Genomic DNA, 24,527 nt, shown 5'->3' on the forward strand with positions numbered 1-24,527 from the left:
CATAAGCACATAATATGTTAGACTCATTTGAAGTAGCAACTTGATGACGGGTTTGCACACCTACATCAAGTTCACCAATGATGTTGTCCCGTGGATGATAATTATGAATCCAAAGAATAGGATTCTCAGGCATAACAACATTGTTGGTTAAATTAGTGAGAATCTCCTCAGCATCATGAGACGATTCACCGATCTCATGTATTTCAGGAAATGGAGCCGAGGAAGAATCAACAAAATGACTATCATCCGAAGAGATAGAAATCACATCGGATGCATCAGGGAGATCATCTTGTGGAGCTTCTTCATGACTAGAAACAAAGGATCTCTGAGGTAAGTACTGGTCTTCCAAATACGCACGCACCAAGTCTTCATCTGGTTGGTCAACTACTTGAATGAATGAATTAAATAAACTCTCATAGTCGAACATCCAATCAGGTCCTTTACCTAGGGAAGGTGTGGTATATCTTTGACAATCAACATGGTACCACTCCTCTACACAGCCCGAGGTAAAGTTAAATACACATTTCTTAGGTGATGCGTAACCTCAGAAATAACCTCCAATTGCTTTTTCTTTAAATTTTCCCGCATCTTTCTTCAACATAGTACAAGGACACCCAAATGGTTCCAAGTACTTTAAATTAGGCTTAGGTTTGTTCAGAAGTTCATAACTCTTCTTTTGAAACTTCTTCACAATCAAAACACGATTGAGCGTGTAGCAAGCAATATTCACAGCCTCGTTCCAGAATTGAACAGGAAGCTTAGAATCTGCAAGCATTGTTCTTGCTGCTTCAATCAATGTTATGTTTTTCCTTTCAGCCACCCATTCTATTGTGGTACGTAGGGAGAACTGTATTCTCGATGAATTCCCTTTTGAACATAAAACAAATTCAATACATTATTTTTAAACTACGTACCATTATCACTTCGAATACATCTCACTTTCAATTTGTATAGTGATTCGATCTTAGTGATTAAATTTTGAACGAGAATGGGTGTATGATCTTTTGAACTCATAAATAAAACCCATGAATATCTTGAATAATCATCAGTAATGACTAAACAATACCAATCACCAGCAATACTCGCACAATTCACATGACCAAATAAATCCATATGAAGTCGTTCTAGATGAGTATCAATGGTATTGATTAACTTAGATGAGTGTGACTTCTTCTTCTCTTTGCCCTTTTTACAAGCAACAAAGTGGTCAGATAAATTAATATGTTTCAAAGAAACACCACCAACCAAGTCATTTGACATTAAACAATTCATTTTACTAACATGAATATGACCCATTCTTCTGTGCCACAGAATCGTGTCTTTTTCAGTTGCCTTTGAAACAAAACACGTTTCCACAGAAGTCGATACTTTAGAAGACATGTTCAACACATAAATATCATTCTATCGAGGAGATCGCATAACTACTAGACGTATCCCGGTTTCAGTATTATGCACTCCTTATCAGTAAAGACGGTAGTGTATTTCTTATCACAGATTTGTGACACACTCAACAGGTTGTGATCAACTTTATCACAACAGTTAACTTTTTCAAACGTGTTGCAACCATTTGACACATCACCCTCTTTAGTGATCATACCTCACAAATTACCAGCAATTGCAACGTACCCTCCTTGTATATTTTTGACATTTGTTAAGAGATTGATGTTGCCGGTAATGTGACAAGATCATCCACTATCCATTATCCAGTTTTCACCAGAAATAGTCTTGGATGAACCCTACACATGAAAAGAAAATGATCAGTTCAAAAAGGCCGCCCAGGCCTCAGTCTTGGGCACCTCTTGAGTTTCTCTTGAAATTTTAACATTTAATGAATCCAAATGTTGCTTAGTCGCTTGTGAATAAGTCACAGGACGTATTGACTTTCGTCGCAAGTATGCAGCTTGAACTACATTTGTATTCACGTTTTTGCAAATAGGTTCCGTAGGAACGAATTTGGGTTTTTACATTACTTACATTCTCATTAACATGAATCACCTTACGAGGATTCACATCAGAAAACATAATGTGAGTTTCATCATCGAAATACATTGGTCTTCTCAAGATCTCCTTAATCACATATACGGGTTTGGATTGTTCCTTGATAAATGGATGAAGATATTGGGATTTTTTTCATACCACAGTTTCTGACTACATGACCATGTTCACCACAGAGAAAACACGTTCTCATGTCAACACATGCATGTGATGGTTTAGCAGAAACATGTGCAACCGAAGGTTGATGATAAACTCCAGCAATGGGACCTTTGTCCAAGTCATGAAATATCACAGATTTCCTTTTCATGTAGAAATTCAGATTTTAACAATTTGAAAAGCTTTCTAGAGTGTCAGTTCCATTTGATTTCACAAATTGAACATTTTTAGCAGATTTTAACAAATTTTTAGCTTTTATCAAATGATCTATCACATTTGGTGTCTTGGATTTCACAAACCTGTTTTCAAGGTCTTGTACCTTAGACGTTTCATTGTGAAAGACACTTTCAATCAATTCAGGCTTGATCAAGTTAAGAGGAATGTCTTTCTCAGTGAACATTTTGCTTATTCCTTTAAGCTTAAACACACGACCAGTTGATGGCTTAGATGCAACAGGATTGATAAACCGCATCAAATCCTAATTAGAAACTTTAGGCTTTTCTGATTTCTTAGCCTTCACTGGTTTAACAACTTTCTCATTTTTCACCTGAGATATGTTTGGACCATACACCGCCTCCTCAATTTCATGAGGTTCACATAAAATGCAATTCGAACATGGAATGTTCTGGTCTATGTGTATCATTTCAGGTTCAAACACATCCTCAATGATAACATTCTAAACATTTTCAAAAAAAAAATTGTTGCTTTCAACATGATGTTTTTGAGTTGATGGTTGGGCTTTAACATTCTCAATTTTTACTGGTTTAGGTTTTTCTTGAACAACAGGTTCATTAACAACAACTTCTTCTTTTCCAGCAAAAGGATTTGCAGTATAGTCATTATGAAAAGGTGGTGGTACTTCAACAAAACCTACACCCTTTTTAGAATCTTTTTGCTTACCAGTAACTTCAATAATTTAATTTAGCAAAAATGATGAGTTTCTAAATTTTCCCCAACTTATTCTTCAACTCCAGAACTTCATTCTCAAGCTCAGTTATCTTAGATCGATGTTTCAAAATTTCTTGAATTTTCTGATCATTAATTGTCATCTTAACTGACAATTCAGCTTTAGATCATGATTACTAATAAACAACGCTTCAATTTTTTCCCTAGATCTCATTTGAGATTCTAAAGATTGTCTATAAGTATCCTTAAGCGAAGCAATTTCTTTCACTAAATGGTCATTATGATCTTTCAATGATTCTTACTTTTGCTTAATTGTCTCACAATCAACACAAGGCACATTAGCAGATATATTAACAGAATCAGAAACAAAAGACCTAACCTCGTCAATTTTGGCCATACATGCAAACGTGGTTGTCTGCATTTGACATGAATCATCAGAATCAGATTCAGTATCATTGTCAGAAGATAACTTATTCCCACTTGCATCTTGAAAACTCTCATTTAACTCGAACATAGCCAAGTTAGCTTGATTATCATTGCACAATAATCTTTTTGTCCAATCAGTTCCATCAGCAGCAGACAGTAAAGCTTGTGATCCCGAAGCAGACAATTTACTTCCAGAAGGCTTATCAGCATCATTACTCTTTTTTACAGAACTTCTATCTTGACTTCAAGGTCCAGTGTACTCTTTCTTTGGTTTGTCACACTCTTTGGCAAAGTGTCCAAAATCTTCGCAGTTATAGCACTTGACTTTAAGTTTATCAAAACCAACTCTCTTGTTTAACGATGGTAGATCTTTTCCATTTCTTTGCATGAACATCTTCACTTTTCTCGCTATCATTGTCATGTTCCATTTCAGATCCATAAGCTCCAAATCATCAGGGTCGATTTGGTCATAATCTTCATCGGTTAACTCGCTCGTGGCAATTTTACTACCAACCAAGTTCTCATATGATGTCATAAAAGCACACAAAACGAAAAAATTTTGTTCAGCCTCTTTCATGTTCACATTCGGTGGTGCAGTAAATTGACTTGTTGTGGCAGATGTTCCAGTACCTTCAGAGTTAATAGTGAAACCAGTTGTTGTTGATCCTTCATTTGCATTCTAAGTGAGAAATGCAGTAATTGGAGATGATGTGGTGCTTAAAGGCATACATCCACCATAGAAAGATGGATCTTGAACTTCTTTTGATGACTTTTGACATTTCAAATCATATTCCCGAGCTTCAATATTTTGCATAAACTCAGAATCAGCCAAATCTTCATTTTTGAAATAATTATTCTCCTTAAACACCATCAGGAATGTTGAGTATGAGCTAGGTAAAGCATTTTTAACCATATCTGTAACACTCTTGGCAAACACAACATCGTCCCACTCTAAGGCTATCCCACATCGGTCGTGGACAAGAGAGATCCTTGGTTCATAAGTAATGTCCTGCCTCTTAACATCACCAACGCGTTTTGGGCTTAGTTGGCTGTGGAGCACATGAAAACTCCATGGTTAAGCGTGCTTAGGTGGAAGTAATACTAGGATGGGTGACCACCTGGGAAGTCTCTACCTGGGCAACCAAATACAAAGTCCTGAGTTCTCGGATGGGCAACCATCGGGGGTAAAGCGGACAATATTGGTGGTACGAGAGGCCGGGGTTTTACAGGTGGTATCAGAGCCACTCTTGTGCCGTTCAGGATGATGGGACATGCCTCATCGAGGATGATGAGTCCAAAGGGGGGTTGTTTGTAACACCCTTAACAAACACAACATCGTCCCACTCTTAGGCTATCCCACATCGGTCGTGGACAAGAGAGATCCTTGGTTCATAAGTAATGTCCTGCCTCTTAGCATCACCAACGCGTTTTGGGCTTAGTTGGCTGTGGATCACATGAAAACTCCACGGTTAAGCGTGCTTAGGTGGAAGTAGTACTAGGATGGGTGACCACCTGGGAAGTCTCTACCTCGGCAACCAAAAACAAAGCCGTGAGTTCCCGGATGGGCAACCATCGGGGGCAAAGCGGACAATATTGGTGGCACGAGAGGCCGGGGTGTTACCGTATCCATCTTATCAGATTAAGAAGGTTCCATCTTTAACTTTGTAGGTTCCCGGACGGATCTTACACTGGATATCGCTATCTACGCAGGTGCGGAATCCCTGCGTAGGTAGTTACGAGCGTAGAATACGTAAAACACGAACACACGATACAAACGAAACCACGTTATATTATAACTCGAACCACGTCTATTACAGACACTTGACACGTGAAATGATCACAACTATCACGAACTCTAAAACGAACTATCAAAAACCGAACACTTAAACAGTAACCCGTAGGTTACTTAAATACACGACAACTTTGCCTCAGGCGAAGTTGTCAATAACTTCGCTCGTTGAACAAGTTCGCCTAGGCGAACTTGTCAACAACTTCGCTTGTTCAACAAGTTCGCCTAAGCGAACTTGTTGACAACTTCGCTTACATACATAAAGATAAACTTAAACACAATTACATTACAGACTCGATTACAAACGCTAGACTATGAACTACTGACATCTATGTACCAACAAACTTATTCATCTCAACAATTATATGATAGAAACGAGTAAGCATTTCCTCAAGATTTGCACCTTTGAGTAAGTTAAAGTTTCGGAATTGGAACTTTAACATTACTTTCTTACTTTCCTCATTATTACCCATGCTTCTTATTCTAATGGGCTGAAACAGTGAAGCACATATCTTGATACTTCCAACTTGATGGAATATATTATCTGGCAATACCATGGTAAGAGTCGAATATGCTTTTGTCTCTGTCTCTAAAGCCTTCTTCTCCTCTTGAGAATATTGTGAAAAAACTTTAGGGGTAAAACCAGTAGTCTCATCACCAATCATTGGTAAAGTGTAGACATCATCAAGACATCTAGAGCAATTGGGATGCACAGAACCACGATGTGCTCGAAATCGTGGTTCCCATTTTTCAAAATCACTAAATTTCATCAGTCGAGGACATTTGGAATGGGATCCAATTTCAACATCCAAGTGTTACATTTGTTGCATAAGCACGTTCTGAGATGCCAACAGGTAAAAACCAGCCATTGTTAATTAGAAGTTCAAACTTAACAAAAAAAATCAAACTTGAGGGTTAAAATTGAAAAATATGTTAACGAACTAGGAACAGTAATTGTGACAAACTGAATATGGATAACGAACCAAAGACACAACCTAGTAACTTAACGAAGTAGATGATGTCTGAGTCAAGAACTAGAAATAGTATTCTAACGAATTAGATTATAACTAGTTAGTAACGAATCAAAGACATGTCACTAACGAATTACAGACGAATCAGGTTATAACGAATCAGTAACGTATCACTGACCAATCATTATAGCGAATAAATAACGAATTAGGTTGCAACAAATCAGTCACGAATCGGTAACGAATCAAGAGGACGAATCAAAGTCACGAAATGGGAACAAATCTACTACAGTTGATAATGAATCAACTACGGTAGATAACGAATGAGGTTGTTAGACGTTTATAACAAACTCAACCATGTGGCACGAATCTGTTTAGAAATAGTAACGAATTAGGACACGTGTATGACGAATTAACAATAACGAATCATCGCCATTGATGAATCTTCAAATCTTCAAGTTAGTTTTCCAGAAATCTGGAAAATTTCCAGATTCAAGAACACTCAAAACCAAACTCAAATTTGTAATACTAACTCATTACCTAATATAATCAGCCAAATCGTAGCTTAAATTACTCGTAAACAACACACGAACCCAAATCTACCAATTCCGTATACTTTAATCGATCAACCAAACATCAGTTTCCACATAAACATTCCCCCGTTTCGTACATTTTCATATCCAAACCAAAACTACCTCAATCAACCTCAAAATCACTATCAATTCCACACAAACCTTCCTCACACCTTACCAAACACAGTCCAATCCGAAATCAATCCATAATTAACATATTCAAATGCTAATTCAACCACAATTCAATAAATACTTAATCAAACCGAAACTTACCAAATAAGCTTTAATTACATATTAATAACACTTAACCAAGAGCAATCTAACAACCAGAAAGCTCTTATACCACTTGTAAACACCTCAGATCTAATCTATATCGATTATACGTATTAGATCTAATACCTTAACGGATCTAGTTTATGATATACTCTTAATTGATTATCTATATGTATATATATATATATGTGTGTGTATAATATTATTGATTATATATGTGTATTAGTAATAGATTACTTGAAGAATTAAGGGATAATCTGGACAGAGGTTCGTTACTAAATAACTCAAAACTTAAATTATGAAGGGTATGAACACCCTATATATAGACAATGGATACCAATTTGTTACACATCCCGTAACGAAATGGATCCAATTCGTTAACTTACATGACTCATAAAGAAAGCATAACTTTGATTCGTTATGCCCCCATTAGCCAACATTCCACATAGATAACGAACTAACAGTCCATTCATTAAACATCCTTAACGAATGGGCTTTACATTAAACTAACTGACTAATTCGTTAAACATCCTTAACGAATTAGATTTACATTAACGAACTAACATAAATTACATAAATGCCCTTAATATTAAAATATTAATAAATTACAACCGATAAATACAAAGACTCGAGACGACAAAACCATGCACTAACAGTTAGGTCAAAATTCACTGCTCTGAGAGCCCATTAAGCTTTGTGCTTTTGTTATACTAGTAGATGACAAGCTTTCCCATAAACGAGTTTTAAATGTGTTGTTCCTATGGAGGTTTTGTAGGCTATCCTAAGGGCCCACAAAGCGTCATCTAACTTTTCTGCCCAATTTTTGCGATTCATTCCTATAGTTATTTCGGGGATCCTCTTGATCCCCCGATTCAAGACCTCTACTTGCCCACTAGTCTAAAGGTGATATGGTTTTGCCAATCGGTGGTAAACTCTGTATCGTGCTAAGACTTTGTCCATTAGTGCGTTACAGAAGTGAGTACCTCTGTTGCTAATTAGGGCTTTCGGAGTACCGAAACTTGAAAATAACTTTTTCAGAAAACGTACAACTACTAGAGCATCATTTGTGGAAAGAGCTTGTGCTTCTACCCATTTAGACACGTAGTCAACTGCTACAAGGATGTACTTATTCCCGAATGAGTTAGGGAATGGGCCCATGAAATCTATCCCCCATACATCAAAGACTTCACAAATTTGAATGCCTTTTTGAGCCATCTCATTTTTGGCTGAGAATTTTCTGGCTCTTTGACAAGCATCGCGTGCTTGTATCAAAGCATGTGTGTCCTTATATATGGTGGGCAAGAAAAATCCTGCATCAAACACTTTTCTGACTATGGTGGCGGTACTGGGGTGTCCTCCAGTCGGTCCTTCATGGCACTGTTTGAGGATATCTAAGGCTTCCTTTCTTTCTACACACCTACGAACAACCTGATTGGCACCTATCCTAAAAAAGTATAGATCTTCCCAGAAATAGAACTTAAGGTCGGAGAAGAATTTCTTCCGCTGTTGATGAGTTAGCCATTTTCTTAGGATTCTACAGGCAAAATAGTTTGCGAAATCTGCAAACCAAGGACTTTCATCCTCCTCTTGCATGACTGCTTGGATATGCATGAGAACTTCATGTGGGAAATTATCATTGATAATTTCCTCGTGATGTTCTTTTGAAGCTGGGAATTCTAAGCGTGAAAGATGGTCTGTGGCTACATTCACTGCTCCTTTTTTGTTCTTGACTTCTATATCGAATTCTAGGAGTAGTAAAATCTATCGTATAAGTCTGGGTTTTGCATCTTGCTTGTTGAAGAGGTAGCATATGGCGGCATGGTCAGTGTAAACTATGGCTTTGGAAAGAACTAGGTAAGATCTAAATTTTTCAAAGGAAAAAACTACTACTAATAACTTGTTGGTGCATTTTGTGACCGTCGCTATGCAATTCTGACCAGCGGAGACGCCATAGGCGAAGTTAGAACAACTTCGCCAGAGGCGAAGTTAGAACAACTTCGCCATAGGCGAAGTTGTTATAACTTCGCCTACTGGCCCAAGCCCAAGCCCGCGAAGTTGTTTTGTCTATATATATATGTGTCTTGTTTAGGTTTTAGAATCCAGAAAGTTAGAGTTTTTGTGTGTTCAGTTCAATTGTCTAGAGAGAAACAGAGAGGGAGAGTCGTGTGAGACGGCCCGAGGTAGAGCTTACCTCGGGTCGGTCGTGTCTTTGTTTGTGTTCGGTTTGTAACGTGGTTTGGTTTTATATAAAAGATCTACAGATTTGTTTATTCCATTCGTGTGTTTGTTCGTGTGTTGGTTTGTGTGTAATTGTGTTCTTCGTCTTCTACACCATTAAACGAGTCTAGGAGGATTCCGCACTCCTAGACCTCGTGCGGATCTCGTATCGATCAGAAACGCCCCGGGGGGACTAACAAGTGGTATCAGAGCCTTAGGCTCTTATGCTATGGTTCGAGATCTGCGTTTTGGTGTTTCTGGCACGTTTCTGATGCGTTTTTTGGCCGAACAGCCGCCGTAGGCGAAGTTATTGGGGTTCAGGCGAAGTTGTCGCTTAAATTTTAGGGTTTAGGCGAAGTTATAGCCAGGCGAAGTTATAACCAGGCGAAGTTAATGAGGGGCGAAGTTGACTTTTAGGCGAAGTTGACTTTTGGGCGAAGTTGACTTTAGGCGAAGTTTAAAAAAAATTAAAAAAAAAATTGTTTGGAGTCTTCGTCTATATGGCCAGGTGTACACGATTATTGTGAGACCGAAAGTGTTGTTCCGACAACGAGTGAAACTTGTTATCTCTTGGTCTTACGTGTGAATAAATACGGGTCAACTCTGGATATGGAGTTGAGGTTGTGAATGGGATATTGATTGAAACTGGATGTTGACACATATTTGGGTGTTTTTTGGGCAAAGAAATTGTTGTTGTTCGAGGTTGACCAACTGAAGAAAGTCAAATTGAACTGAAGGTTTTCGTCATTACTGGATTGCGGTCAGAGCATATTATTTATGTTATTTTCAAGGCGTTCGAGAATTGGATCCTGATACAATTTTGGAACAAGTTGGATTTAATCGGGAATTAAAGTGTTAATTTTCTTGATCGTTATCCCTGGTGATCGAAGATGCTTCGGATTAATTAATGGTCATGTGTGTTAGATTCTGTCAAGGTGGTTTTGTGATGAAATTTATCACTTGATGTTGAGTAGTTGAAGATTGAACCTTATCTTACTATACAATTCTGACGTGTTGGTGAAGTTGTGGAGGGAGCACAACTTCACGTGTTGGTGAAGTTAGAAGAACTTCACGTGTAGGTGAAGTTAGAAGTACTTCACGTGATTGGTTGAGATGATCAATTAGGCACGGGGATGCATGCATGTCAAAGACCTCAATCATTATAGTCGGAGAAGCTTACACTGAAGGGGAGATCTGATATGGAAGACGCCGGGTGATTGGTAGATTTGTGAAGCTACAAGACAGTTTCAGACACAGCTGGTTGAAGACAGGATGGATGTTGCATGTATGTGTAAAGTTCAAGTTTGAAGATCACAGTGCAATCGAGTCCTACAAGAAGAAGCAAACAGAAGATCATCAGTTAAGAGGGAGTCTGTTGGTGCATGTTTTGTAACAGATGATCTTTTGTGTTTGTTAGAATTGAGAGCAACGGTCAAAGGGGAGTCTGTTGGTGCATTTTGTGACCGTCTCTATGCAATTCTGACCAGCAGAGACGCCATAGGCGAAGTTAGAACAACTTCGCCAGAGGCGAAGTTAGAACAACTTCGCCATAGGCGAAGTTATAACAACTTCGCCTACTGGCCCAAGCCCAAGCCTGCGAAGTTGTTTTGTCTATATATATATGTGTCTTGTTTAGGTTTTAGCATCCAGAAAGTTAGAGTTTTTGTGTGTTCAGTTCAATTGTCTAGAGAGAGACAGAGAGGGAGAGTCGTGTGGGACGGCCCGAGGTAGAGCTCACCTCGGGTCGGTCGTGTCTTTGTTTGTGTTCGGTTTGTAACGTGGTTTGGTTTTATATAAAAGATCTGCAGATTTGTTTATTCCATTCGTGTGTTTGTTCGTGTGTTGGTTTGTGTTTAATTGTGTTCTTCGTCTTCTACACCATTAAACGAGTCTAGGAGGATTCCGTACTCCTAGACCTCGTGCGGATCTCATATCGATCAGCGACGCCCCGGGGGGACTTACATAACTCTTTTTCTGTTGCGGTGTAATTTTCTTGTGCATCATTAAGAGTTTTACTAGCATAATAAATTGGGTGAAAATGTTTTTCTTTGGGTTGTCCGGGTATGGATCCAACTGAAAAGTCACTTGCACCGCACATGATTTCGAATGGGAGGGTCCAATAGGGTGTAGTCATGATTGGTGCGTTGACAAGTGTGTCATATGTCGAACGACTCAACACATTCTTCAAAGAAGACGAATGGCGTGTCTTTCTCCAGAAGTTTGGTCATAGGTCTAGAAAACTTCTAATGGCATTGACTAAAGTTGGTGGTGGTAGTTTAGATATGTTTTCGATTTGTGCCCTATTAACTTCTAGTCCTTCTTGAGATATCTTATGACCGAGAACAATGCCTTCTTTAACCATAAAGTGGCATTTTTTCCTAGTTGAGTACTAAATTGACTTCTTCACACCTAGCTAACATCTTGTCTAGGTTTTTCAAACAATGATCGAAGGCGTCTCCAAAGACTGAGAAATCGTTCATGAAAACTTCCATAGAGTGCTCAATCATTTCATGAAATATGGCCACCATGCAACGTTGAAAGGTGGTCGGAGCATTACCAAATGGCATCCTTCAGTAGGCGAAGGTTCCATACGGACATGTAAAGGTGGTTTTCTTCTGATCTTCAGGAGAAACTGGAATTAGAAAGTATCCGGAAAATCCATCAAGAAAGCAGTAGAACATTTTTCCTGATAAATGTTCAAGCATCTGGTCAATAAAAGGAAGTCGAAAATGATCTTTTCTTGTGGAATCAATTAGCTTTCGGTAATCAATGCAAACTCGTCAGCCTGTGATGGTCCTCATTAGGATTAGCTCGTCCTTCTCGTTCATTACAACTGTCATTCCTCTCTTCTTGGGTACTACTTTTACTAGACTAACCCATGGAGAATCTGAGATTGGGTAGATTAATCCGGAATCAAGGAGTTTGATTACTTCCTTCTTCACCACATCTTGCATGTTGGGATTGAAACGTCTTTGATGTTGGACCACAAGTTTGTATTCTTACTCCATGAGGATTTTGTGAGTACAAAAAGAAGGACTAATGCCCTTGATATCTATGATCTTCCATGCGATGGCCTTCTTATGGTTTTTGAGAACCTTAAGAAGCTCGTCTTTCTCTTCTTTAGAAAGGTGAGATGAAATAATCACTGGGAGTTGAGAGTCTTTTTCTAGAAAAGCATATTCGAGATTGTTCGATAGTTCTTTTAACTCTAAGGCTGGTGGTTCTTCGATTGATGTTTTTGATTTTTCATTGCATTCGATAATCTCACATACTATTTCTGATGTTTCTTGATATTTATTGATAGTATTAAGATTATCGTGTTCTAAAGTGGGTTTAGTGATGACATCAGTTAAGATTTGTGTTTCTAATGGGGTGTTAATGGAAGATTTCTGCATATAGCAACTCACGAAAGAATCAATGATGTCAACACAATATAATGTGTCATCGTGATGTTGCGGATGTTGCATAGACTTTCATGTGTCAAAAGTGATAGCCTCGTCATTGACCCTGAGAGTGAGTTTGCCGGTGCAAACATCAATAATAGCCTTTGCAGTGGCTAGAAAGGGTCTTCCTAAAATCAGAGGCACACTTTTGTCTTTCTCCATATCTAGAATTACAAAATCTACTATGAAAACAAATTTGTCAATTTTGACAAGCATGTTTTTAACAATGCCCCGAGGATATTTAACGGATCGGTTAGCTAGCTGAATGCTCATGCAGGTGGCTTTGGTTCTCATATCCCTAGTTTTGCAAAAAAAACGCATAAGGCATTAAGTTAATACTAGCTCCAAGGTCAGCCAGGGCATTGCTAACAGACATATTTCCTATTAGACAAGGGATAGTAAAGCTCCCTGGATCGGTCATTTTCGGTGGCAGCTTGTTGTAACATCCCGAAATTTCCAAAATGATATTAATTATATTACTTAATAATAGAGGGAAAGTTGACTCGGGTTCGGGAAATAAATAATAGAGTAGGAGTTGGTATGAGTCGGGCTAGTGTTAGATTAATTGAGATGGGTTAAATGAGAATGGGCCTTAGGTCCATGGGCTTTAAGGGATATAAATATCCCCTAAACCACCATAAAACCCTAAACCTCATCTCTTTCCATTCTAATCTCTACACATTCAAAACACACACACCATAAACAAGCAGGATCCGAGAGAGAGTAAACGTTAGTTGGTGCTAGATCGTCGTGACGAACCAAAGCAACAAGACCAGCTCGTGTTCGTAAGTTCGACTCGTTCAAGGTACGTTTATGGTTAGAAATCGTTCGTATAGGTTCGGTTTGATTTGAGAAATGGTAGATCTGAGTTTGTATGGTAAAAACGAATCCAACAAAGCTAAACTTACTGAAAATGGTTATGATTTGATGGGTTAATCGATTGATAAAAAGGACCCGTAACCTATATGCCTAAATCGCACCCTCTAAACATCGATGTTAGGTCGATTTGATAGTTAGGGTTTGTAGGCGCTGGTCAGACGATTCCATGGGTACCTAAATCGAGTTATTTGGTTAAGGAACGAAGGATTTAAGAGCGAACAGAACCTGCAGACGACAACTTCGCCTGCGAGCTAAGTTCGCCTGATGAACTTCGCCTGCAAGCTAAGTTCGCCTGATGAACTTCGCCTAAAGCTAAGTTCGCCTAAGGTTTAACTTCGCCTAAAGCTAAGTTCGCCTATGGTTTAACTTCGCCTAAAGCTAAGTTCGCCTATGGTTTAACTTCGCCTAAAGCTAAGTTCGCCTAAGGTTTAACTTCGCCTAAAGCTAAGTTCGCCTAAGGTTTAACTTCGCCTAAAGCTAAGTTTGCCTAAGGTTTAACTTCGCCTAAGGTAAGTTCGCTTAGAAAATAAATTAAAAACCTAATGGAAAATGTGTTAAGACAGTTAATGTAAATAAAATTTTTCCAAGCTGACCTGGCAGCTCGACCCCAGCCAGGGGCTCTGCCCCTTGGACCCTGCTAGGGGCTGCCGCCCCTAGACCCCGCTGCCAGGAGCGCTGCCCCCGGACCCCCGTTCGTTGTGGGTAGTAGTTAAGACTGGAAAGATGATATGAGTAGTGATAGTTGTTTGATACGTGTACTTGTTATACAGTCAGCCGTGCACAGCTGAAGAAAGGGATTACGATTAACGGTGAACGTAACCGTGTTCAGGTGAGTTTCTAGCCCCATTCCTTGTTATGTTTTCGGGGCTGTGTGCATACTCGATGTGTTGTTAATACATTTATCCTAAGTGATAAGTGTATGTCATATGTGATATGTGTGATAGATATGAATGATTGTTTGTCGGTACGCGAACGATCTTCGGATATTGCGCGTACTGTCAGGTTAAAAATAAAGGTACGAATATTATATATCGAAGATGTATGAATATTTCAAATGAATACTTGTCGGGGCGTGAACGATCTTCGGATATTGCACGTAACGACAAGGGGTATGGTTGTTAAATGAATGAGGTAAAGAATGCCTAGAGTGTTCTTATGTTATAATGTAAGTATGTGTATATAGGTACACGAATGGCATGTGAGTTCTACGTTCGACATAGTAAGTTAGGATGGCAAATCCCTCTAGCTTCTGTCGGACATAGACTCGGCTGGTGATGGCGTAGTTAAGGACTGCGAGCCTTATACGTGAACTAGATGATATATGTAAACGTAGATAAGGACTGCGAACCTTATACGTAATGTAGATAGGCGTCAGCATAGGAAAGGACTGTGAACCTTATACGTGCTGTATTTGTAGCATATGGGAGGACTGCGAACCTCGTACGTGCTATGAATTAGGTTGCAACATAGGGAAGGACTGCGAACCTTGTACGTGTTGTGGATGTATTTCAGCATAGGAAAGGACTGTGAACCTTATACGTGCTGATTTTGTAGCATAGGGGAGGACTGCGAACCTCGTACGTGCTATGAATTAGGTTGCAACATAGGGAAGGACTGCGAACCTTGTACGTGTTGTGGATGTATTTAAGCATAGGAAAGGACTGTGAACCTTATACGTGCTGATTTTGTAGCATAGGGGAGGACTGCGAACCTCGTACGTGCTATGAATTAGGTTGCAACATAGGGAAGGACTGCGAACCTTGTACGTGTTGTGGATGTACTATGGTATAGGGAAGGACCGCGATCCTTGTACGTACCATAAATGGTGAACATAGGTAAGGACTGCGAACCTTGTACGTGTTCACGACCTTGAGTACAGGTATAGACGGTGAACTATGAACGTACTCTCGGTAGACTGAGGTTAGTGATTGTAGATATGTATGTATGTATGGTAGCAAGTATGTATGTAGAACAGAAGGGTAACCAGTGAAGTATGGATATGTATCTACAGATATGTATGTATGTGTATGTATTGTATGGCGTTCGATTAACTAGATCTCACTCAGCGTAGCTGACTTTTAGTATGCACGCAAGTGAGCTGATTATAGAGTTAGCATGAGGATGACACACGGCATGGATTGAACGGCTGGCATCTGAATAAAGAAGTAAAGATGTTTTAAATATAAAGTTTTGTGTTATGGTATCAAAGAAAAGATTTAATGTTTTGTAACAAATGATTGATGTTTTATATTCCGCGAAAAGTTTTAATAAACTCTGATTTGAAGAACTGTGTTTATGAGTAAATCCGACGCTAAAGTAGGGTCACCGGGTTCGGGGCCTTACATGTGGTATCAGAGCATAAGTTCGAGAGATTTAAGCATCCTACATGCTTAGACTCGAACAGAGAATGGGATTTAAGTAAGAAAGGAAAGAAGATGCCAGTTCAAGAATGCCATGTGTCACTCAAGCAAGATCAGTAAAGGTAAAGTGCATGATTAAATGATATATGTTAATGAGAAAGGAAAGATATGTGAACGATAAGGATAGAAGTAATTGATTGTTTGATGTGACTAACTGCTTAAGTAGAACCAGCACAAAGAGACTCATAAAGGGAAGTGTATAGGACACGGAAAGCAATGTGATCAGCTAGTCACAGCTGGCCACTGTTATTACCTGTTAGCCTTGCTATCCTTGTACTATATAGTTCCTTGAGTGAGGATGTTTGTGTTGTCCCTTTTAGAATACTGATGGCTGGAGCTGGAGAATTTGTGGGAACTGGGGGTCGCACTGGACGTCGTGGCAGGCCTCGTCTTGTCCGGCAACCCTCGGTAGAAGAAGCTTCCCACACCGAAGATGAAGGAAGCGCCACTGGAGGTGACCAGAACAACAACGAAGAAGTTCAACTTAGCCCTGCAGTTCAAGCAGCCATTGTTCAAGCTGTAGTTGCTGCTGTGAAGAACCTGAATCCCGAAGGATCTGCTGGAAGCCGTGAACGAACTGCTGAAGGGGCGGGTGGTGATGGTAGGAAGGATGGGGAAGGAGAAAGAGGGGCCTTGAGTGAGGATAAGTCTGCGAAAGTCGATGACAGGAGAAGAGGCCAAGGTGGGTGCAACTATAAGTCCTTCAAAGGATGCGACCCACCAAAGCTGACTGGTTTGGGAGACGCAATCGCTACTCTCCAATGGATAGCCACAATGGACAAGGTTATCCGCATTAGCGAATGCCGTCCCGACCAAGCTGTGGGTTATGCTACTCAGTCATTTGAGGAAGAAGCTATGTATTGGTGGGAAGGTGTGGAGCAGAGAAAGACTAGGGATGAGATCAAGGCGATGAGATGGGACGATCTGAAGGAGTTGGTGATGAAAAAGTTATGCACAGATGCCGAGGTTGAAAGGACGGAGATGAAGTTCTTGAATTTAAAGGGCGGTATGATGACGCATCGTAGGTATACTACTGAATTCAACCTACTATCTAGGTTGGTGCCTGATATGGTTGACACTGAGGTCAAAAGAATCAAATGTTATGTGAGGGGATTGCCACAAAAAGTCCGCATGTTGGTCAGGGCAAATAAACCTGCTACTTTTGACTCTGCTGTTGAACTTGCAGAAGTGGTTTATGCTGACCTGGCTGAGGACGATGTGGTGGTGGGGGAAAAGAAAGAGAAGAAATGGGCTACCTCTGCTAAGCGGTCTGGCGAGATGGTGACAACAACTGATGAGAGGAAGGCCAAGGTTGGGAACAAGGATGCGTGTAAGACGTGTGGGCGAGTGCACCCGGGGGAATGCAGGATTGGGACAGACAGGTGCTATCGGTGCGGAAAGGGTGGGCATTACTCTCGAGACTACCCTGATCGTCCAAAGTGCTACAAATGCGGAAAAGCTGACCACATGGCTAGGGATTGAAAGGAATCAGGGGCGGGAGGTGCGGAAAGATAAAGACTTGGGGAAACTGCAGAGAGGAACGCTTGATGAAGGAATAATTGTTCATGCAATGGTTTTATTAAGTTGCTTTTGCTTAAGGACTTGTTGTGTGTTAAGGTTTAAAACTTATGGTTATCAGTGACGTGTAATATATTGAGTAGGTTATGAATGATTATTATGTTATGATGAAATGTTGTTTTAGACAATAGTGTTAAAAGTACTAATCGAAGCCCTTGGAGGTATGAGATGAGTTGTGGTACATCGAAGGTCTCATGGACAAGCTACCTTAAATAGCTAAAACACATGACCACCATTCGATGACTGCAAAGTCGGAAGTAAGAAGGATAACTCAGAAAGCGAAGGCGATTCAATAAAGCGTGTAAATATAAGAAGTTTTCCTTTTATAGGGAATAAGTTAGGTTTCGGGGACGAAACCTCTTTAAGGAGGGAAGACTTGTAACATCCCGAAATTTCCAAAATGATATTAATTATATTACTTAATAATAGAGGGAAAGTTGACTCGGGTTCGGGAAATAAATAATAGAGTAGGAGTTGGTATGAGTCGGGCTAGTGTTAGATTAATTGAGATGGGTTAAATGAGAATGGGCCTTCGGTCCATGGGCTTTAAGGGATATAAATATCCCCTAAACCACCATAAAACCCTAAACCTCATCTCTTTCCATTCTAATCTCTACACATTCAAAACACACACACCATAAACGAGCAGGATCCGAGAGAGAGTAAACGTTAGTTGGTGCTAGATCGTCGTGACGAACCAAAGCAACAAGACCAGCTCGTGTTCGTAAGTTCGACTCGTTCAAGGTACGTTTATGGTTAGAAATCGTTCGTATAGGTTCGGTTTGATTTGAGAAATGGTAGATCTGAGTTTGTATGGTAAAAACGAATCCAACAAAGCTAAACTTACTGAAAATGGTTATGATTTGATGGGTTAATCGATTGATAAAAAGGACCCGTAACCTATATGCCTAAATCGCACCCTCTAAACATCGATGTTAGGTAGATTTGATAGTTAGGGTTTGTAGGCGCTGGTCAGACGATTCCATGGGTACCTAAATCGAGTTATTTGGTTAAGGAACGAAGGATTTAAGAGCGAACAGAACCTGCAGACGACAACTTCGCCTGCGAGCTAAGTTCGCCTGATGAACTTTGCCTGCAAGCTAAGTTCGCCTGATGAACTTCGCCTAAAGCTAAGTTCGCCTAAGGTTTAACTTCGCCTAAAGCTAAGTTCGCCTATGGTTTAACTTCGCCTAAAGCTAAGTTCGCCTATGGTTTAACTTCGCCTAAAGCTAAGTTCGCCTAAGGTTTTAACTTCGCCTAAAGCTAAGTTCGCCTAAGGTTTAACTTCGCCTAAAGCTAAGTTCGCCTAAGGTTTAACTTCGCCTAAAGTTAAGTTCGCTTAGAAAATAAATTAAAAACCTAATGGAAAATGTGTTAAGACAGTTAATGTAAATAAAATTTTTCCAAGCTGACCTGGCAGCTCGACCCCAGCCAGGGGCTCTGCCCCTTGGACCCTGCTAGGGGCTGCCGCCCCTAGACCCCGCTGCCAGGAGCGCTGCCCCCCGGACCCCCGTTCGTTGTGGGTAGTAGTTAAGACTGGAAAGATGATATGAGTAGTGATAGTTGTTTGATACGTGTACTTGTTATACAGTCAGTCGTGCACAGCTGAAGAAAGGGATTACGATTAACGGTGAACGTAACCGTGTTCAGGTGAGTTTCTAGCCCCATTCCTTGTTATGTTTTCGGGGCTGTGTGCATACTAGATGTGTTGTTAATACATTTATCCTAAGTGATAAGTGTATGTCATATGTGATATGTGTGATAGATATGAATGATTGTTTGTCGGTACGCGAACGATCTTCGGATATTGCGCGTACTGTCAGGTTAAAAATAAAGGTACGAATATTATATATCGAAGATGTATGAATATTTCAAATGAATACTTGTCGGGGCGTGAACGATCTTCGGATATTGCACGTAACGACAAGGGGTATGGTTGTTAAATGAATGAGGTAAAGAATGCCTAGAGTGTTCTTATGTTATAATGTAAGTATGTGTATATAGGTACACGAATGGCATGTGAGTTCTACGTTCGACATAGTAAGTTAGGATGGCAAATCCCTCTAGCTTCTGTCGGACATAGACTCGGCTGGTGATGGCGTAGTTAAGGACTGCGAGCCTTATACGTGAACTAGATGATATATGTAAACGTAGATAAGGACTGCGAACCTTATACGTAATGTAGATAGGCGTCAGCATAGGAAAGGACTGTGAACCTTATACGTGCTGTATTTGTAGCATAGGGGAGGACTGCGAACCTCGTACGTGCTATGAATTAGGTTGCAACATAGGGAAGGACTGCGAACCTTGTACGTGTTGTGGATGTATTTCAGCATAGGAAAGGACTGTGAACCTTATACGTGCTGATTTTGTAGCATAGGGGAGGACTGCGAACCTCGTACGTGCTATGAATTAGGTTGCAACATAGGGAAGGACTGCGAACCTTGTACGTGTTGTGGATGTATTTAAGCATAGGAAAGGACTGTGAACCTTATACGTGCTGATTTTGTAGCATAGGGGAGGACTGCGAACCTCGTACGTGCTATGAATTAGGTTGCAACATAGGGAAGGACTGCGAACCTTGTACGTGTTGTGGATGTACTATGGTATAGGGAAGGACCGCGATCCTTGTACGTACCATAAATGGTGAACATAGGTAAGGACTGCGAACCTTGTACGTGTTCACGACCTTGAGTACAGGTATAGACGGTGAACTATGAACGTACTCTCGGTAGACTGAGGTTAGTGATTGTAGATATGTATGTATGTATGGTAGCAAGTATGTATGTAGAACAGAAGGGTAACCAGTGAAGTATGGATATGTATCTACATATATGTATGTATGTGTATGTATTGTGTAACACCCCGTAACCGCAGCGGAAACGTACACGGGATGCAACAGACACATCTGATATCAACAGCATTGCTTATAAAGAAAATACCACTACATTAATTTATAACATATTACATTGTTGCGAGTTTCATTACTGTCTAGGTGTTACACACATATTTTACCGATAAGACATTAATAAATTCATTACAAAACATAGAGCAGCAAGCTTCCAACAGGTAGCACAGATAGTTAAGCACATATCAATCATTCCAACTTGGGTATACCTAGAAAACATGTAAAGAAAACGGGTCAACTACGAATAGTTGGTGAGTTTCACTAATTTAAATAAACACTGACAAATCATTTTAATAATCATTTATTAACAATATAATCATGCTGGGAACTATGTTACCCCAGAACATTTCCATTAACTTTCTGGGAACTATGTTACCCCAGAACAATAACAACCCCTGGGAACTATGTTACCCCAGAACAATAAATACCCCTGGGAACTATGTTACCCCAGAACAATAACAACCCCTGGGAACTATGTTACCCCAGAACAATAACAACCCCTGGGAACTATGTTACCCCAGAACAATAACAACCCCTGGGAACTATGTTACCCCAGAACAATAATAACCCCTGGGAACTATGTTACCCCAGAACAATAACACATGATAAACATTTTATATATTCTGTGCATCAGTCCATATATATATAAATGTACAAGTATTTCCATACGATCGGTATGTACTTAAATACTTTAAATAAGACATGTTTTCCGCCCCGGGAAAATATAATTAAAACAATTCATTAAAAGGGGCTCGTGAAAACTCACCTTTTTGTGAGTCTGTGGGTAATACAATGAACAGCTACGTGCCTGGATCTGTAATATAATATCTAGTCGTTACTATATAATTCCCATAAACTAAATCCGTATTAATCGGTACATCTGGGGACATTGTTAACCCAGTACTGTACTCGATCCGGGGACAACGTTAACCCCGCGACACTTCTAAGGACTCAGACGGTAACATTGCTTAGAGTTTGACAGTCAATTTAGTTAAAGTGATGAAATTATAGCTCGGTTTGACACCCCGTTTGGCCGCGGGGCCCGTTTCCGGTATTTCGGTGCCGGAAACGGTAAAATCGGGTAAAATTACCCAAATCATCCGAATTATTTTCGGATGATTTATTTTTACTTAATTTACTTAGATTTATGAAAATAGTCCATTTTTAAAGTTTTCGTGTACCAGTCAGCTCGCTTATGCGAACTTTGCCGGTTTACACGTTTTAAGCTTTAAATATTTGTTTTTACGTTCTTTTTAGCACAAATAATTACCCGTTTAGTCTCGGGTCTTGAATTTTTGCACAAAACTTATTTTGACAGAAAGAAAATTTTACAAAATTTTTCCAGATTTATTTTCTTATATTTACATTTATTTATCTATTTTTTAAATCTTATTAAAACACTAAATATGTCAAAAATACCAAAACACTTTAGAAAAATCCCAAATTTTTCTGGGATGATCTCTGTCATCCTCATAACTTCCTGGAATTTTTCCAGATTTATTTTCTTATATTTACATTTATTTATCTATTTTTAAATCTTATTAAAACATTAAATATGTCAAAAATACCAAAACACTTTAGAAAAATCCCAAATTTTTCTGGGATGATCTCTATCATCCTCATAACTTCCTGGAATTTTTCCAGATTTATTTTCTTATATTTACATTTATTTATCTATTTTTAAATCTTATTAAAACACTAAATATGTCAAAAATACCAAAACACTTTAGAAAAATCCCAAATTTTTCTGGGATGATCTCTGTCATCCTCATAACTTCCTGGAATTTTTCCAGAATTTAAAACTAATTTTTCAAGCCATTTTTACCCAAAACCGAGCTAGAAAGCCCTAGAACTCGTTTCACCGAAAAGCCTACTTAGACTTTTCCAACTGAGCTCAAATTTTGTGGGTGACTTTTATATGTTATAAAAAGCTTATCTTAAATTTTCCAGAATTTTACATCATGTTTAGCTATTTTTCACTATTTTTGGCCAAAACCGAGCATTAAATTCACCAAATATTCATCTTTTATCCAAAAATTACCAAAAATTCACAAATCTCATATTTTCATGTGTAGATCATCTCTGTGAAATTTCGTGACCCGACTCTAAGCACACGAAAATCTGTCCAAATCTCATATACACACGAAAACCGAACTATCTTGTGTTTTCTAGCTTTAGATCGCAAGGATCTCGGTTTCTAGCCTTTGCTAGCCGCTAGATACAACACCTACAAGCACAATAACACTATACCAAGCAAACTATACCAACAGTCAAACCATTTCTTTCAAAGTGTCGGTTTTTAAGTAAAAACAAAGGTTTTAACCGTAAAAATCCGTTCTCGACTCTTTTTACTCATTTCTTGGACCAAGATCCCTTGTATAACATGTATACATCTCTTGATCATGCAAGAGTCGGTTTCATCTCGGGTTTTCACCCATCTTTCACTTGGAAACTCATTTTAACAAGATTTTAACCGTAAAATTTTATTCTAAACACTTCTAACTCATTACTTGGATCAAGATCCTTTGTATAACTTGTATACATCCCTTGATCATACGAGAATCGGTTTTATCTCGGGTTTTCACCCGTCTTTCACATGGAAACCTCCTTTTCTCAATATTATAGAGTTATAAACAAGAATCAAGCATTAAAACATGTATATACCTTGAAAATTTTGATTAAAACTTGATGATCTTGGAAGAACACTTGAAGTTTGAGAGAATTTGAGAGAGTTTGTGAAGTAAAAAAAAGAAATGAAAATGTATAAAGGGTGTGTAAAGGGGGCCGGCCTAAATGTGGTGTGGGGGGGGCCCCACAAGTTCAATATTAGCCACACATTTGGATTACACAATCCGGATAATGTTGTGGATAGTCTGGTTCAGTTCGTTTCTCGTTTAAACTCGTAATTCGGCCTAAAACGAGCATAAAATGGTTGTTTTTCGGGTTAACATAAAATTTATATAAAACTGATTTAAAAACTTTAAAAACTTAACCCATGACATTAAAACATCATATTATTAATAATTACGCATCTTTTTCGGCTTGATTGATCGTCTCTTGCTTGGTTTGGTGTTAAAGGTTTCGTTTAGCGTACCGACGTACCATTAAATCGAAATCCTTTTTCTGTGCTATAATTTACTTATCCCGAAGCATTAATACTTCGTAAATATCACTAAACATTATATACTTCGTCTATGATGAAATTCCCGATTCGTTCGGGTTTCAATAGCCGATCATTGATTAATTGTAATTCCAATACGATTCACTATATAATTGAGTATGATTCATACTGTGAACCATATATATTCGTATAAACGTACTATAACTCATATAATCAGTATTAAATAACACGTAAATAGTATATTCCGGCTAGGGTATACCTGGATTTGCCGGAATTGTTACATTCTCCCCCCGTTATAAAAATTTCGTCCTCGAAATTTTACGCGTCAACTACTTCCTTTTGAGGAAATAGGTGGGGGTATTTCTTCCGAAATTCATCCTTTCGTTCCCAAGTAAATTCTGGGCCTCGTTGCGAATTCCATCTAACTTTGACCAACGAGATCTTATTGTGTCTAAGTTGCTTGATCTTACCGTCCACTATTTCGATGCGCTCCTCTACGAAGTTGAGCCTATCACTTATTTGAACACCCTCTAAGGGTAACACCGATGTCTCATCCGACAGACATCTTTTTAAATTTGACACATGAAACACGTTGTGAACTGCACTTAGTTCATCAGGCAGTTCTAATCGGTATGCTACAGGACCGATCTTTGCAATAATGTCGAATGGTCCAATGTATCTAGGGGCCAACTTCCCCGCCTTTCCAAATCTGACCACTCCTTTCCAGGGTGATACTTTCAAATATACCTTTTCACCCTTCTCAAATGACAACGGTTTTCGACGGGTATTGGCATAACTCTTCTGCCGATCCCGCGCGGCTTTTAGGTTGTTCTTAATTTCAAGAATCTTGCTGGTCGTCTCCTGGACCAGATCCGA

The sequence above is a fragment of the Bidens hawaiensis genome, unplaced genomic scaffold (assembly GCF_021521415.1).
Source record: "Bidens hawaiensis isolate Kalapana, Puna unplaced genomic scaffold, B.hawaiensis_p1.1 tig00030170_1, whole genome shotgun sequence".
In the NCBI taxonomy this organism is placed as follows: Eukaryota; Viridiplantae; Streptophyta; class Magnoliopsida; order Asterales; family Asteraceae; genus Bidens; species Bidens hawaiensis.